The sequence below is a fragment of the Schistocerca piceifrons genome, chromosome 1 (genome assembly GCF_021461385.2).
Source record: "Schistocerca piceifrons isolate TAMUIC-IGC-003096 chromosome 1, iqSchPice1.1, whole genome shotgun sequence".
Lineage (NCBI taxonomy): Eukaryota > Metazoa > Arthropoda > Insecta > Orthoptera > Acrididae > Schistocerca > Schistocerca piceifrons.
In genome coordinates this window covers 116,388,866-116,407,347 of record NC_060138.1, presented here as the reverse complement: position 1 = coordinate 116,407,347, position 18,482 = coordinate 116,388,866, and positions in this window count along the sequence as shown.

Sequence of the window (18,482 nt, the reverse complement as noted above, 5' to 3'; positions counted from 1 at the left end):
AATCTGAATAAAATATTAGTCCTTAAAGGGTGGTCATTTTCTTCACTTTTCCTCACTGAGAATCAATGGATGATCACTTGGCAATAGATAAAATAAAATTGGAGTTAGATTTGCTGTGAGTTGGCTTTTTAATTGAAGCGAGTTTCTTTTGAAAATACAGTTTGTTAAATCTGTTATTTTCATTTCATTTATGCTCTGTCTAGATACTTACAAAGTAATCAGTTTGGATGTATGCTTTAAAAGTATTCTGTGTTATTTCAAATACATCTCTCTCTTCCCCTCCACCCATTAACACACCGCCCGTCACCAAAAATCATGCGAACGATTTCGTCTTACATTTATTCATTGTTAATTTCTCCTCATTTCTCTCTCTCTCTCTGTATGTCTGTCTTGACTCTTTTACATTATTACCTCCATTGCTCTTTTAATCCATTCTCCCTAAATGTTATAAACAAATCTAGCGGTTCCCACTGAAACTATACGTTATCGTTTAATTTCTGCTCTTTTTTTACTTTCCTCTGTAGCTACTCTGAATACCTATAAAACCGTATACTTTTATATCGCGATACCTGCAACGCATTCTTCGTTCTGAAAACATTCCTTCCTCTTCTCTCCGTCCTACGATAAAGTGAACTGAGGCATACGTCTTGATATGAAATACTTTGCAAGCTCCTCATCTTTTATTTTGCACTTTGCACCCCTATCCATTCCTAGATCCCTCCCTCCTTCCTGCTACCCCTCGCTTGACATTGGCCTCCACATCTACATCAATACACTACAATTAACAATTAATTGCTTGGCAAGGAGTTCTTTGAACTACTGCCACAATATTTCTCTACCGTTCGACTCTCAAAAAAAGCGCTTCGGAATAATGAAAAACTGAACCTTACCGTGAAGCGCTGATGTCTCTCCTACAACGATCATGTCTCCTATGTACGTCAGAGTAAACAATATATCGTGGAATTCAGCGGAGGAGCTTGGCAATTGGACTTTAGTGGATACTCCTCACCGCAATGTAAAACGCCTGCGTTTCAATGATTTGCCTTCTACGTCGTTTACCGTATCCGTGATACAATCTCCCTTATTTCGTGGTAATACAAAACGAGCTGCCCTTGTTTGAAATTTGTCGATGTCTTCCGTCAGTCCTACCTCGTAGGTGTCCCTTATCGCGTAGGAATACTCAGCAATAAGACGAGCAAATGTGTCATAGGCGGTTGCTGTAATTGATTTGTTGCATTCTACGTTTTCTACCAATAAAACGCGGTCATTGGGTTTTCTTCACCACAATATTTTCTGAGCCGTGGCGGCTCATACCGATAGTGCCACTCTGGTGCTTCACCTTTCCTGCTACGGTCAGGGCGGTAAGCAGCGCCCTCTGGGGCCTACGCGAGGAGTAACGTGGCGTGGTCCTGTGGGGGGGTGCTCCGGGACGTGGTGGAAGAAGGTTGTCGGGTTGACGCAGCGACTGTGGGACCGGACCTATCGCATGGAGATATACAAGTTGGCTCTGAACGGAAGGCGCCGTACCAAGTAGCGGGAAGCGGGCGTCCTGACATTTGTGTGAAGGAGTAACGATTTTTGCATTGGATGTCCCAGTGGTTCCCGAGAGTTGCGGTGCCTGTTTTCGGAGAAGAGAATTGGTAAGAGCTTGAGTCTACGCTCTTTTCCGTACGATGTTGCTGCCTGCCGTTATAAACGGGCGAAAATCAGGCGCTTGTATTGACTATACGGGAACTGGTGATGTAAGATTACATTTGTGATTGAGTCTCACTTGTACTGCGACAATTTAGAGGCGAAAACTGTGGTGGTTTCGTTAGGTCTGGTTCTTTGCTGTGCAACTAACGAAGTCAGTTATTTGGGGTAACTGAGGGAGCACCATTATGTTGGTCTAAGTGATACGTTCTCCTCGTTTTGTCTATGGCTTTTCGAATCGAAATCGTGGGGGAGTACACGTGTGAGTAATTTGCTATTGTGTTGATGGTAATGTTGTAAAGACTGTTCTCTGGTGTGTTAAATCACGCGCTGATTTGTAGCCAATCCAAGCAGAAGTTACCATTGCTACTTGCTTACGTGCTACTGTCCTTACGATTGGTGTTGTTTGTCTTTTGATTGTGGGTGTGCTCTCGTTAAAAAAAATAATTACGGCTACTATTCATAAGGGTTGTCTAGTAAGGAAATTGCTTAAGCTTTTATCATATGTTGGTTTTTTTGCCTATCACATTGGCTTTCTATGCAGTAACGGAAGGAATGTGTATGGTGGTTCAAGTACGTAGGCTGACTAGTATTTGAACTGGTGTTGAGGTTAAGGGCGAGATCAGCATCCCGCAAACCCGCACGCTGCGCGTGGTTAAATGTTCCGCTATTGGGGAGCCGGCTCTGTTCTTGGATTTTGTAAGGATACATGATGAGTAGTTTTTCGCGTGCTAAATTGTGGGGTGTCGGTGCCGTCCTAGGGCTAGACTTGTGATGTATGTTATGTTGAAAGGGAATTAACTGTACCAAACTTAAGAGCTTTTAGTTTGTTTCAGGTCTGTACATGGAATGATGTTGATATTTTGTCGATTGCGGCAATAAATTCTTGTGTAGGGAGATTCTCTGAGGGACTTGTATTGTACTGTTGCAGTGCAGTCCATCTGAAACGTGCTGCTTAAAACTTGGGACTGCAGTTCTCTGATGTTATATATTACTGTTTAATCTTAAATGTCTTGGATATAATATGGTTGTTGAGGATTATGTAATTAATTTTGATCGCTGGTTCCTTAAGGGAAGTATTTCGTTTTGAAATATGTGCTCCGTCAGAGCCTATTTAAATATGATTTTAACTCATCATTCAAATTGTCTAGTCTTGCTTTCTTAAAAGACTTTCAGGTAAATGATTGCTATTTGCCTGTTTTAAATGTTTGAGTGACTTAAAGGAAAGGAATATTATTTTGTAATTTGTACTGATTGTCCCTTTTGGGTAATACCTGACTTATGTGTTCAATAAATGAGTGTCTAGTCAATGGTGATGCACTGTTCTATTGCTAGCCTGCCCCTTCCACTCCACAGCCTATTGAGCTGCTTTGTGTCGAAATTGTGTTCAGAACACCCCTCTGACCTCTCATTTTCCATGTGACGGTTCCACTTTAAGTTGTTCGTGATCGTAGCTCCTAGATATTGATCTGATTCGACAATCTTTAAATGTGACTGATTTATCATACATGCCAACTTTAAAGAAATGGTTTTGGTGTTAATGTGGAGAACTCCACACGTTTAACTGTTTAGGGTCAATTGTCACGTTTTGCACTGTGATGATATATTTTCAACGCCATTTTTCAACGCTCTTTGCTACGGCAGCATTACCTGTCACAAATCGAAGAGAAATGTTCTGATTGTCTGCTAAATACTTTATATACTTTAGACAAATGCCAGAAGAACTAAATCACTTTACTTGCGGAATCACAGTCATCACTTCCATTTCACTAGGCGTTGTTCCGTCAGTTACCGCAAATTGTAACGTTTCAGATAGGAAATCATGAATCCAGTAGCACAACTGAGACGGTAGTCCATTGGGAAGCAAGGTGGTTGGAAGTCGCTTGGGAGGAATGATATCAAAAGCCTTTCTGGAACTATAAATATGGAATCAGTTTGAGAGCCACTGTACCCAGTACGTCATGTGAATAAAATGCCAGCTGTTTCTCACACGAATGATACTTTCCAAATCCATGTTGGTTTGATGTCAATAGGTAATATATTTCGGGGTGTTCCATAACCTTGGGACAAAATATTGTTCACATACCTTCTACATGTCGATGTCGATGAAATGGTTCAGTTACTCAGTGGATTACGTTTATTTTCTATCGTATGTACTGCAATGGTCTGTGCAACTCAGCCCTGAAGTTTACCCTGTACGTCACTCTCTAATCCCATGGGGGTATTCCCTGAGGTCTTAACACCTATCATCCTGTCCCTTCTTCTTGACACTGTTTTCCACACGGTTCTTTATTTGCCGATTGTGTGGAAAACCTCATTTCTTTTCTTGTCAGTCCACATGATTTTCTAGATTCTTCGCAAGCACATCATTTCAAAGCCTCGATTCTTTCCTGTTCCGGTTTTCCTACATCGATTCACTATCATATAATGCTGTGCTCCAAATTCTCAGAAATTTCTTCTTCGAATTAAGACCTACGTTTGGTTCTAGTACGCTTCTCTTGATCAGAAACGTCTCTGATATTGCTTTTATGACATTCTTGCTTCCCTTCTCATGAGTTATTTTGCTTCCAAGGTAGCAGAGGTACGTTGTCAGACTCATATTCTACACACCAACCTGAACAGTCATTTGGTTGCCAATTCCCCTAACGATTTTAGATATTCCGTTGGAATGTCATACATCGCTTCTGCCGCACATGATTTCAAGCCTTCCCGAGCTCTTTTAAATTCTGACTCTAATAAAGGATCCGCAATATCTTCCACACTGACTGCAATTTCTTCTTGTATCGCTTCATCGGACAAGTCTTCTCTATCACTGAGGCCTTCAGTGTACTCTTTCCACGCGTCCGCTCTCTCCTCTGCTTTTACTGTCACTATCACAAAATATGAAGTATATTGTGAGGAGGAACACCAAAAACTGTTAAGAAAAACAATCCTCTCGAAATACAAGTCGTCAGGATGTTAAAAAAACAATTCTCTCGAAATAGAAATTCAAGTCGCCCTGTTAAACGGGATTTTAGTGGATGGCAACAGTATAACAACGTGGTGACTCATTCCATGTAGGCTTTCACGGCCGGCGTCTTTATCAGTAAACTCTTCCGGGCTAAGTTGCCGTGGTCGATCTGTAGAACTTCTTCTCCCTGACGTTTCGTTCTCAACTACGGAGAACATCTTCCGAGGTGAGTCGACTCACCTCGGAAGATGTTCTCCGTAGTTGAGAACGAAACGTCAGGGAGAAGAAGTTCTACAGATCGACCACGGCAACTTAGCCCGGAAGAGTTTACTGATAACGTGGTGACTGTTATGTTTTTCATGTAAACTTTATTGATCTCACTAAACAGGGTGATAACGTTTACTGTTTTTGAGAGTTGAGCAGTGCTCATCATAACTCTGAAGGAAAGCAAAGACTAAAATGCAACAAATATTGCAAATATAAAACCGAAAAGTACACAAATATCAAATGTAATATGCCTATCAGGTGTTTTACAGGGTAACATGTCATAGCCATGATGTGTGCATTCCTGCTTCACCACTAACAAATAAAGAAATGAATACACATGGAGTAAAATAAAGGGTCTTAATTTAAATGTATGCATTATACAACGTATAGTGTTGTATATTGCATTTAATCTCCGTTTCAACTGTATTATGCTACTAAATAAAAATACGCTGACGCCTTTTTCAGTAGTTGTATCATTTCGACGACTGGACTGAAAGGTCAAGTAGAGTGACATCTAAGCTTTTCCTTGTTTATTGTACTTGATTACTGTGCATTTCTGTGTCAGCTTAATCCATACGAGAATGAACTACCAGGCTTTTGCTCATACTTATGAAATATGACACCAAATCAACGTTAACCAATAACCTATTTTTTGCACGTTATTTGGAAACTCAGGAAGTTAGGTTCCCAGTAATCTATGAGTATTTTCAACAGTGAGCACGTCACATTTCTCAACCAATAAAAGGAATGTTTTATAAATTAGTTCTGATCCTTCCGTTTATTTAAATTTCCATAACTTCGACTCATATAAACTCTGCAATCATTCTGATGATTTCCTGCCAATGGAAGGCGTTTTGCAAGCCGATCCATGCGCACAGCACAAATTATGTTGGAGAAAGTGTTGACAGCCATCCGAGTCTCGACTTGTGCGCCATATGTTCTTCTCTAAAGCTCTCAGTTTGAGAACATGCGGTAAAATGGAAATAAGCGTTTGGCGTCATTGGCCTGGAGGCCCTTTGAGGGGCAGGTCCGGCCTCCTTGGTGCAGGTCTTAATACAGTCGACGCCACATTGGGCGACCTGCGCGTCGGATGGGGATGAAATGATAATGAAGACAGCACAACACCCAGTCCCTGAGCGGAGAAAATCCCTGACCCAGCCGGGATTCTAACCCGGGACAGTGGCACGGCAATCCGTCACGCTGACCACTCAGGTATCGGGGCGGACAGAACACGCGGTGACATCATGCTGGAATGTGATCGTAAGCACTCTTGCTTCACGCATCTAAGCCACACTTGCACCCACTATCAGAACATCGCCGTCTGTCTCCAGCAGTCAGCTTACGACGATACCCTCTTGATATGCCAGCTCCACTGTTCGTACGCCGTTATATATTATGACAGTAGCTTGGCCTCCTCTAGACGAAACTTTATGAAATTAGTCAAGGCTGGACTTGGTAAGAGGCATGTGTGGATTGTGGCAATCATTTGGCAAACATTTATGAAGCATCCTGGCAGATTAAAACTGTGTGCCGGACCGAGACTCGAACTCGGTACCTTTGCCTTCCGCTGAGCTCTACCAACTGAGCTACCCAAGCACGACTCACGCCCCGTCCTCACAGCTTTTACTTCTGCCAGTATCTCGTCTCCCATCTTCCAAACTTTACAGAAGCTCTCCTTCGAACCTGAGCCTGGGTGATGTTTCCAGAATGAGATTTTCACTCTGCAGCGGAGTGTGCGCTGATATGAAACTTCCTGGCAGATTAAAACTGTGTGTCGGACCAAGACTCGAACTCGGGACCTTTGCCTAGGCAAAGCCATGTCTCCGCAATATCCTTTCTTTCAGGAGTGCTAGTTCTGCAAGGTTCGCAGGAGAGCTTTGTAAAGTTTGGAAGGTAGGAGACGAGGTACCGGCAGAAGTAAAAGCTGTGAGGACGCGGTGTGAGTCTTTCTTGGGTAGCTCAGTTAGTAGAGCACGTGCCCGCGGAAGGCAAAGGTCCCGAGTTCGAGTCTCGGTCCGGCATACAGTTTTAATCTGCCAGAAAGTTTCATATCAGCGCACAATCCGCTGCAGAGTGAAAATCTCATTCTGGATTTATGAAGCATGTGTTGCCACTTCCATGTTTCTTATTAAGGTCAGTCACTGTCAGTGCAACCTCAGTAGGCCAGGCTTGAAAATGAACCTGCTCGGTTTGTAACTAGTCGCCTAATATAAATACAGGAACTGTTAACAGAACTGTTAATTAACGCTGTAAAGAAAATTTTAAAAAAATTCTCTTTGGTGTCATGCCGTGTCATCATGGAACACTAAAACAACTGTGACAAGAACGTTTCGACCGTTTTTGTAGTTTATTCGCTCTGAAGAGGACCGTATCTTGCAAAATTGTTTTCAGTGTTCCATAGTGTTCAGCTAGATAATGCCCGCCCCCAGACGCTGAGTGTTTCTACTTCTTCTCTTCGTTCTTGCCACACCCTGCCTTGGCCAGCAAGGTCGCTGGATGTCTCCCATGTTGAGAACGTTTGGAGCACTATGGGCAGGGCCCCTCAACCAGCTAGGTACCTTGACAATCTGACGCGTAAATTGCACAGGTTTTGGCACTATAGTCTTCAGGACATACACCAACTTTGTCAATCAGTGCCAAGCCGAAAAGCTACTCGCGTAATGACCAGAGGTGGACCAACGCACCAGCGACTTCCTCAATTTGTGGAGCTCTTTCTCTTAAATAAGTTATCCAGTTTTCCTGAAATTGTAATTATTTGTTTGTCTGTACATTTGCATAACATCTACCGATTTCCATGCTATTGGGATAATTCATTTTTTTTTTTAATCAAGGACTCGCTCTACGGTATATCATTTAAAAGTTCTACAGAACTGTGCTACATGTACCTTCATTCTAAATTAGAAAATATTATTGCAGTTACTGTTGTGTAACACATGTTCTCCACAGATGAATAGGTTCTTTACCTTCTCTTCTTTGGTGTAGATTGTTCCGGCAGAAACTGCACTCTTATTAAAAATTCGATTTTCAGTAGTGCTAAGCTGTTATACAACAGGGGATAAAACCAACTAGTTCTTTCCTGAGTTGGACCGCGATGAAAGGCGAAGTAGGTCAACGGACCTACGTGCAGGCTTGATGCGTCAGTTAACGGAAAAAAAAATCATCTTCTAGATTATTGCGTTCCAGTTTCCAGAACTTCCACCAAAGATAAATATGACAATACCACACACAAGTTATTATTAGTCCATCAAATAACTTGATGTAAGCAGTGATGTAAACAACTTTTTTCTTACGTTGAAACTAACATCAAAATATGAACATAGAAATGTGAACAACTGAAAAATTATGTAATACTTCCCACACAAGCAATAACTCATAGCTAAATAACTATGGTATGACATAAACTGTACCCGGAAGAAAACACAAAAGAAGAGTGATTCTTTAAGGCTTTTGCAGTAAAATTGTTTGTTTACAAGTTATTACGTTTAGAGCTATCATTCATTTTCTCTTTGCACGCTATAGTTGTCTTCGGCGGGGGTGTCGAGTGCGGACTTCGTTGCTCGCTGTCAACGAAATATGAACGTGACACCACTTGAAGACAACTTGGGAACTTGTCGAAATGTCGTGTAAAGAGAAAGTGAATGGTTGTTGTTGTCGTTGTGGTCGTCGGTCCTGAGACTGGTTTGATGCAGCTCTCCATGCTACTCTATCCTGTGCAAGCTTCTTCATCTCCCAGTACCTACTGCAATCTACATCCTTCTGAATCTGCTTAGTGTATTCATCTCTTGGCCTCCCCCTATGATTTTTACCCTCCACGCTGCCCTCAAATACTAAACTGGTGATCCCTTGATGCCTCAGAACATGTCCTACCAACCGATCCCTTCTTCTGGTCAAGTTGTGCCACAAACTTCTCTTCTCCCCAATCCTATTCAATACTTCCTCATTAGTTATGTGATCTACCCATCTAATCTTCAGCATTCTTCTGTAGCACCACAGGTGTGCACCCTAGGTAGTTAGAAGTTTACTGCTCGCCAGAAACTTTCGGATCCAGAGAAAAGTGAATGGTAACAACTACAAACGTAAAAATCAGTAAGTATTGGTTCAAAACAGTCTTGGTTGCAATTTTGGTTTTTGTTTTTATTTTTCAACTATGCGTTTCGCCTTATGTAGGCATCTTCATGTTGATCTTAATTTAGTATTTCTTAAACGATTCTTTAGACAGTGTAGCCAAAGGGCATCGTCGAATACATCAGGCCAACATCGCCTTCGTTAAACTGTCTTTCCTGTGAACGGGAACGCGTTATGCAGGTCTTGGAGTCAACGCGTCCATCTAGAAAAGTTTTTATTGATTTTAAGGAAGGCGATGTCGGCCTGATGTATTCGACGATGCCCCTTGGCTACACTTTCTAAAGGAACGTTTAAGAAATACCAAATTAATAGCAACCTGAAGATGCCTAAATAAAGCGAAAAGCGTTGTTCAAAAATAAAAAAAAACAAATAAAATTGCAACCAAGACTGTTTTAACCAATACTGTTAAGCACTGGTTTGCTGTATGCCACATATGGATTGGAAGAAATCAGTAAGTCACAGAAAAAGGAAATTCATCAGAGTTTGTGAACATACACCGGAAGACTAATGTGTTACTATAACCACCCATAATCAGTCAACATTTATAAACATAAGATTACTGGCTCGTATAAAATCAAAGGATGTTTTGTATACATTCATACTGACGCACGTTTTGGATAGGGCACTTTTATTTTCATCGGATGTCGTAGTAAGCGTTTCTTCTGTGCTTCGGAAAAACTTCATGAGAAGTGAAAGTGGTCTACATTTACTTCTTATTTCTTCCGACATTCTCAAACGGAAACAACCTTGGTAACCGCTCCTTGTAAGTGCAAATGAGAGGAACAATATCTGATATGCATTCTTCCCTGAGCAGTTAGAAGTTTACTGCTCGCCAGAAACTTTCGGATCCAGAGAAAATTTTGTAATTACTACTAGTATTGCAAAATTAGAAACGTTCCGTAAGGTAGATGATTTCTGAGTAAGAGCAGTGCTCCTATCACATAACATACATGGCATTGTGTTTGTTAGTTCTTAGTTTGTTATTGGAGCTGTGCTTTCCGGCTGACTCGTTTACTTGAGATTGTTTTGCCTGTCTCATGAACTGAAATATGAATGTCGTGTTTACGATCTTGATGTTAGAAAAATAGCGCACGAACGTTTCTTGCTATAATGCTCCTGTCACATCGTCACACTTTATAGCAGCCATATATTCCCGATTATGAACGTCCAATTTCCTACGCCTGTAGCAACGGTGCATGCAAAAATCGTTACCAGGCTTCCGCTGTGCTGGCGCTATAGCTTCTCTTTGTGAATCACTATCAAATTAGTGATACGTATACGTTCCTCTCACAGACCAGGTTATATTAAATTTGCCGTCATCGGAAAAATAACGGTTCTCCAGAAAACTGTAAGCTCTTTTGAGATATGTTTTAAAAAACCGCAAATGTTTACCACCTGAATTACAGCTTCCTTCCTGTGGCTGCAGCGGTAAATTTCGTCGTCATGCAATATTTTTTCTCTTTCTTCTGGCTCTTTATTAATTGCATCTGCCATCCACATCCTTTGTGTGCACATTTATAATCTTGGTCACTTTTTTCTGCGAGTCGCCCGTCAGAGCGTACTTTTTTATGACATGTCACATCAGAGAAACACACAAGAACAAAATTCATGTGCACTAAGAGCAGCGACCTTGCCATGTAGAAGCACTATCAGCACATCCGAACAATTACTAGTATTAACATATTTAGTGGAAGCAATTTCTATAGTGCAAGAAGTTATTGAGCTACTGCATTTGTGTGTTGCCTACAATTTTTCCGATTCCTGGAAATCTGTAGTATCTATTTAGACGATGAAAAGGATCTGCAGTTCCCGGAAATAAACTATCGGTTTCCATTTTACACACTGTAACGACGGGTATTTTGATGTTTTAAGGTAAACTGATATATTCCGTTAATCTTATGTCCTTGAGCATGTGTTGCTGTTGTGGTCTTCAGTTCACAGACTGGTTTGATGCAGCTCTCTATGCTAATCTGTCCTGTGCAAGCCTCTTCATCTGCGAATAAGTGCTGCAACCTACGTTCCTCTCAATCTGCTTACTGTATTCATCTCTTGGTTTCCCTACACGATTTTTACTGTCCGCGCTTCCCTCCAGTACTAAATTGGCGATCGCTTGATGCCTCAGAACGTGTCCTCCCAACCGATCCCTTCTTCTAGTCAAGTTGTGCCATAAATTCCTCTTCTCCCAAGTTCTTTTCAGTACCTCCTCCTAAGTTTCATGATCTACTCATCTAATCTTCAGCATTCTTCTGTAGCATCACATTTCAAAAGCTTCTATTCTCTTCCTGTCTAAACAGTTTATCGTGCATGTTTCACTTCCACTCATGGCTAGACTCCACACAAATACTTTTAGAAAATATTTCCTAACAAATCTACACTCGATGTTAACATGTATCTCTGCTTCAGAAACGCTTTCCTTGCCGTTGCCAGTCTACGTTTTATATCCTCTCTACTTCGACCATCATCAGTTATTTTTCTCCCCAAATAGCAAAACTCATTTACTACTCTAAGTGTCTCATTTTCTAATCTAATTCCCTCAGCATCACCTGATTTAATTCTACTACAGTCCATTAACATCGTTTTGCTTTTTTTGATGTTCATCTTGTATCCTCTTTTCAAAATACTGTCCATTCCAGTCAAATGCTCTTCCGGGTCCTTTGCTGTCTCTAATAGAATTACAATGTCGTCCGCAGACCTCAAAGTTTTTATTTCGTCTTCATGGATTTTAATTCCTACTCCCAATTTTTCGTTTTTTTCCCTTACTGCTTGCTCAATATACACATTGAATAACATCGGGGAGAGGCTACAACCCTGTCTCACTCCCTTCTCAACTGCTGCTTCTCTTTCATTCCCCTCGACTCTTATAACTGCCATCTGGTTTCTGTACAAATTGTAAGTAGCCTCTCGCTCCCTGTATTTGACCCCTGCCATCTTCAGAATTTGAAAGAGAGTACTCCAGTCAACACTGTCGAAAGTTTTCTCTAGGGCTACAAATGCTAGAAACGTAGATTTGCCTTTCCTTAACCTACCTTCAAAGGTAAGTCGTGTTCCAACATATCAACAGAATCCAAACTGATCTTCCCCAAGCTCAGCTTCTACCAGTCTTTTCCATTCATTGAGCATACCATAAGAAAAACGAGACAGGGCCCCATCCCTAGATTATATCACGCTAATACCATGTAACATTACCTCTTGCCTTCATAGTGGTCTCAGTTTGGAGAGGAAAGCACTCATATATCTCGCGTAGCAACCGAATTGTGGGGTGTTTCAAACAGTCTGGAACACCTTTTCGTGGTGCTACATGTTGAACAAGTGTTTCTTACATCAGGGAACTGCGCATGTTGTGTTGTTACCACTACTGTAACCATCTTGAAGGAAAGGAGTGTCTGTAGCACACCCTCAAGATGCCAAAGAAGGACAACACTTGGTAACCAAGTTGAAAGACACCCAGTTTCACATTCATGGTAACAGCAGTCTCAAGCGCCTGCCGGAGTGGCCGTGTGGCTCTAGGCGCTACAGTCTGGAGCCGAGCGTCCGCTACGATTGCAGGTTCGAATCCTGCCTCGGGCGTGGATGTGTGTGATGTCCTTAGGTTAGTTAGGTTTAATTAGTTCTAAGTTCTAGGCGACTGATAGAAGTTAAGTCGCATAGTGCTCAGAGCCATTTGAGCAATCTCATGCAGTGGCACAAAAAACAAGCTCACAACATTGCAGAACGATCTCCAGCCAGAAATACACTGTAGTGGCGGCTTCTGACACCGAATGTATCAGGATGACCAAATGTAGAAAGAAGTAGAAGGCACCATATTTATCTCGTCTGAGCTTTCCAAATTATTTATTGTTTCCAACCACAGCGCTCTGCCACACCTCGGTCTGCGTCACCGGACCCCGCAATGCTGAGGAAGCGCCCAAGCGGCCCGTGCGATGCAGCGCTGTGTCGAGCCTTGTACGCCAGCGGAGTTTCGGCGCCATCAGCTTGCCGGCAGTCGACTCAGCGCTCTGCATCTCTGCCGACTCAGCGCCGCTCAGTGGGAACCACAGGCAGCTAGCTGCATCCTTCTCACCAGCGTGGATGAGATCACGGCGATGACAAGCGCCCGCGATTGGGAGTCCAAATCTGCGGCCCTCTCCTCGTGATGCCTCTGGCGTGTGTTTGGAGCCCGGACGACTGACTGCGGTAGCGAGCCGTGGACTGGCCCGCCGCTGGATAGCTATGGACCCCATGTTGGCCTCAGAGAGTCGAACCAGCGACCCACTGTGGACTAGAATGCTGGTGCCCCATCTGCTGCTGAATGTAGCTGGTGGTGTGACATGCGCGGCCATCCAGGAGAGCTACCACACTTGAATGAATCTCGTTAGTTACCCGCACCTATTTATTCGTGGCTTTGCGCCTCTGTTTTGCTAATGCACTGTTCTGAATTATGTACTTATAACATCTAGGTTGCGCCAGTGGGCCCCTTCTGCCTGTAACTTCTGCCATGCAAACCACTGCATTTACTCCTTTCATCAGTTCGATGGCCCTGTGGCCTCCATTCTACTTCACAATAGCTGGTCAGCATAACTTGCTGTCAACACGCCCACACCTGGCTGTAACTTGTGCTCTCAGAAATATTGCACCGAATCTAACTTTCCTATCTTAAACTGTGGTGCTGCTACAACGCAATTCGCATACTGAGAATTAAATGCCTCATTGTGCCGACATCTTGCATCGTTTGAATCTAGGAAAAATTGCGACAAGTCGACCACACAACACCTATCCAGTCAGCTACTGTCTGTTTTCTGTGTTGTTTGACCCACTGGACGTGCATCTTGACGTTTCGCAGTGAGAAATGACCTTTTGCGGGGAATCTGGTCCGAAACGTCCATTGTTTTGAGCATCCATTGCAATGTAGGAGTACAAGAGGGTTGCATTAACTAACAGCGGCAATACCTTAGGGGTCTGAGGCGGATTGCCACTGGCAAGGTGATGACACTCGTCCCTGTCCCCAGTCGGTTAGGATCTTTCTACGACATCTATCATGAGAAATCCTTATGACTCAATGTCAAAGACTTAATTTTACTGTGGAAAGTTCATCTCTTGTGTGTATTTAACTATCTGTGAGATTAGACGAAGCAGGAGATTCCAATGGTTCAAATGGCTCTAAGCACTATGGGACTTAACATCTGAGGTCATCAGTCCCCTAGACTTAGAACTACTTAAACCTAACTAAACTAAGGACATCGCACACATCCATGCCCGAGACAGAATTAGAACCTGTGACCACAGCAGCAGCGCAGTTCCGGACTGAAGTGCCTAGAACCGCTCGGCCACAGTGGCCAGCTGAAGCAGGAGAATTTTACTTCAATTCATTAATTCTGAACTCTACGTTCTCATGATTTTATTATTCTCTTGTTATAGTTAATGTGATGTGACTTTGTTACGTGAATATTTCACTTCCTATTCTAAAACATTTATAAAACAGCACCGATCTGTTCTTACACCGTCAGTACACGAACAATACATTGAAGACTGTCCTTCAAGGAGCGCTTTACGAGCCCATTGCAGAATACAACTGACAGTGGAACAAAATTATAATGATTATTTGAAATATAATTTCATGGAAGTGCCTTGCCCTTAAATGTAAACAGTTCGCTCATCCCTAACTTGTATTCGGCTACTGTTCGTTTAAATGTGATTAAAAATGGAGTATTTACGTGTGAACGCTTGTACTTCTAAACATCCTCATTAGCTTTCCATGCAATATCATGACCAAACAGGTCAATGGACAACCACTCACTGTTTGAGTAAAATATTACAGGTTCAATGTTTAGCCAAAGTCACGAAAGCAAACGATACGAGCAACACATAGTTTCCTCCCTATGTTCGGAATGAACTGGAAAGCAGTTTTTTCCGTATGTTTGCTCTATTTGAAGACTGTTTGATGAGAATTAATTGGGTTTTTTGTGAATATGAAGAAAAAACACTAAATAATGTTTTGAAGCGCTGGTAAAAAGATTTTTCTGCGTAAACCGTAGAAACAACTATAGACAGCTTCGAAGAGAAATGTCAACACACGGTTAGACGACTGTAGAAGGCAATGTTAGCTTAGCTAAACTGAGAAGTCTGCTATTGCAGAGCTTGCCCTGCTAAACAATCACTTCGTCTGATTTATAAAAATATCTGAGCTATCATCGTATCACGGTACACTGGAGAATGAAAATCAAGAAAACAATTTCAGAACTAAAGAGAAGTCTGAAAGAAATACTTAACTCTTGGATTCAAGCGTCGCGCAAGGAAGAAAAACTTTCATTGAGGCCACTGTATCTGTCACAAATACGAAGGAAAAAAATGAGCGTCTGAAGAAACACCAGGCCGCTGTGGATGTCATACGCGGCTCCTGGCCTAACGTCAGTGATAAGACAGGTACACAAGGCAGTAATCTTTAAAAAAACGCAGAATATTCGACATGCAGTACAAAGAACACATTAGTGCAAGCTAATATGAGACAAGTCACTGATCTTTTGCAGAACGTTAAGAGAAAATAATTACCAATCTACTACAAGAGAAAAAGACATGAAAATAGAATAAATAATGAAAGACAGCTAGCCTTACAAGAAAATTACCACATATACAAAACAAAGGCTGAAAGGAAGATGCTACCAAATGACCAAGAGAATATGAGTAACTACTCGCTGTTTACACTGACTGATCATATAACAGACATTAATCCGAACAGGTGATCGCAAATCCCATTTTTCTCCCAAGAATATAAATGTATGTGAAAAAATATTATAAAAATTATATAAAAATAAAAATTAATAACTACATACATACCTGTGAAAGTTGGCACCACTTGCAGAAACGAATGACAGTATACACACAAACGTTGAAAACAGTGACCCAAAGAAAAAGTACAAACCTGTTAGTGTTGAAGTGATAAAAATAAGTAAACACTAAGAAGTTTCACCTGGCGATCGTGTACCAAAAAAAAAAAAAAAAAAAAAAAGAAAAAAAGATTTGTTGAAGAGCAAACAATGTATTTAGAAGAATGAGCTTTTCACGCTGCAGCGGAGTGTGCGCTGATATGAGACTTCCTGGCAGATTAAAACTGTGTGCCGGACCGAGACTCGAACTCGGGACTTTTGCCTTTCGCGGGCAAGTGTTCTACCATTTGTGCTCTAGAGCACTTGCCCGCGAAAGGCAAAGGTCCTGAGTTCGAGTCTCGGTCCGGCACACAGTTTTAATCTGTCAGGAAGTTTCGATGTATTTAGAAGATTTTACCTTATTCATGTGACATCCACTTCCAAAAATTATGTAGTTATCAATAATTCCACTACCCAAACATTACCAACTACGTCCATCCACATTTTGCAGTGCATGTCCCACCAACACTGAGTCTCCACGAAGGACACATGTCCAAGCCGACCGCGACCGCTCGCCAACGGCTAACTGCTAGTCCGTCCAACCACAGAGTCTCTTACCGAGGGTGCAGAGCGCTCTCAGAGATATTAATACAGTCTATAGCGCTGCCAACATACAAACATATAAACAGGCTACTTATATAATTTATACACAGCAGCTGCGAAAATTGCCAGCACAAGAAACTTGTTAAAACAGGAAAACTCTGCCCTCCAAATAAATGTCCTCACAGGTGCAAGTTCAGAGGATAGATGGCGAAATAACATCTGAGGACGTTTTTTCTGTCATTTTTCCATTCACATTTGTCGAAACAGTCACTAGTACTTTGTGACTGCTAGTACGGACTTAAGGATGAAAAAGTACTTTAAGAACCCTATGGAGGAAAACATTTGTTTCAGAAATCACCTTCAGTCCGGAACCGCACTGCTGCTACGATCGCAGGTTCGAATCCTGCCTTGGGCGCGGATGTGTCTGATGTCCTTAGGTTCGTTAGGTTTGATAAGTTCTAAGTCTAGGGGACTGAATCTCAACTGTTAAGTCCCATAGTGCTTAGAGCCATTTGAAAAAGAATAAAAAATCACTCCACCTAAACGTACAAAATGTGCACTGTGTACGGACGTGTAGCCTATTTCCTCAGGCAGCATAAAATATATGCCAAGAGAATAACAGGTTTCTTTAAACTACGTTCCAAGAACATGCTGCCAAAACTGCAGGACATGTTCTTTATCATAAAAATGGATAATGTCATTTATAGTCATTTATCTGCAGCAGTATGCAGCGCGTTCGGAAATTCTCATAACATATTTCTAGGAGTTTTAGAGGGGAGTGAACGTGAATGCATGTCCGGAAAAGAACCGTTTCCGTGCTGCAGCCGTTTGAAAACATGTGCTAGGTAGATTTACAACAGGATAGTCATGGTGGAGGCTGCTTACATCCGACTGGCTGATGTCATTTGACGTCTGTCCTACCTCTATCACCTGATTCGAGCTTCTGTGAGTGTTGGAGCAACATGGTTGCACAATATACTAGCATTTTCCTTCTGTATGGCGATGCTCACAGTAATGGAAGAGCTGCTTCTAGACTGTATCAACATCGTCACGCACAACGTCCGACTCCATCTCGTACCCTTTTCGCCACAATTACCCAACAGCTTCGAGAAAGTGGACACTCACCGTCAGCAGATGTGGCTGTTGTGTTCCGAGGGGACGCCACACACCCGAACTGGAAGAGGGCATGCGGCATCATGTTGGAGAGAACCCTTCAACGAGAATACGAGCAGTTGCGCGGGAAATGGATGTTGCCCCCAGCACCGTATAGTATATTAATGAATGGCCAACAACTACATGCGTACCACCTCCGACACTCCATACCATCTCTAAAGCTCAGCCAAGTGAATGAGGCTGGAACATGGTGAGAGAGATACTTCAAGTGACATAGACCAATCCGGACATGTGCATGAGTGCATAAGTAAAATATTACTCACTCCCCGTTACAACTCCTAGGGGGTTATAAAGGGTGGCCCCTCCCGCCGGGCCGGCCGCGGTGGCCGTGCGGTTCTAGCGCTGCAGTCCGGAACTGCGGGACTGCTACGGTCGCAGGTTCGAATCCTGCCTCGGGCATGGGTGTGTGTGATGTTCTTAGGTTAGTTAGGTTTAGGTAGTTCTAAGTTCTAGGGGACTTATGACTAAGATGTTGAGTCCCATAGTGCTCAGAGCCATTTGAACCATTTTGAACCCTCCCGCCGGAGGTTCGAGTCCTCCCTCGGGCGTGAGTGTGTGTGTTGTCCTTAGCATAGGTACGTTCAAGCAGTGTGTAAGTCTAGGGACCGATGACCTCAGCAGTTTGGCCCCTTAGGAAACCACACACACATTTTATAACGGGAATTTCCAAATACTCTGTATAAAGCAATGCTTCGTTCCACTTGGCAGAGGGCTGGAGGCGACACTGGCGAACTTGTGACAACTTCAAAAATGTCATCGACGTGGCGATCCACACTGACATTATAGCATGTGCACATGACATCTGATCAACTCGCATTTCTTCACTGTGAGTT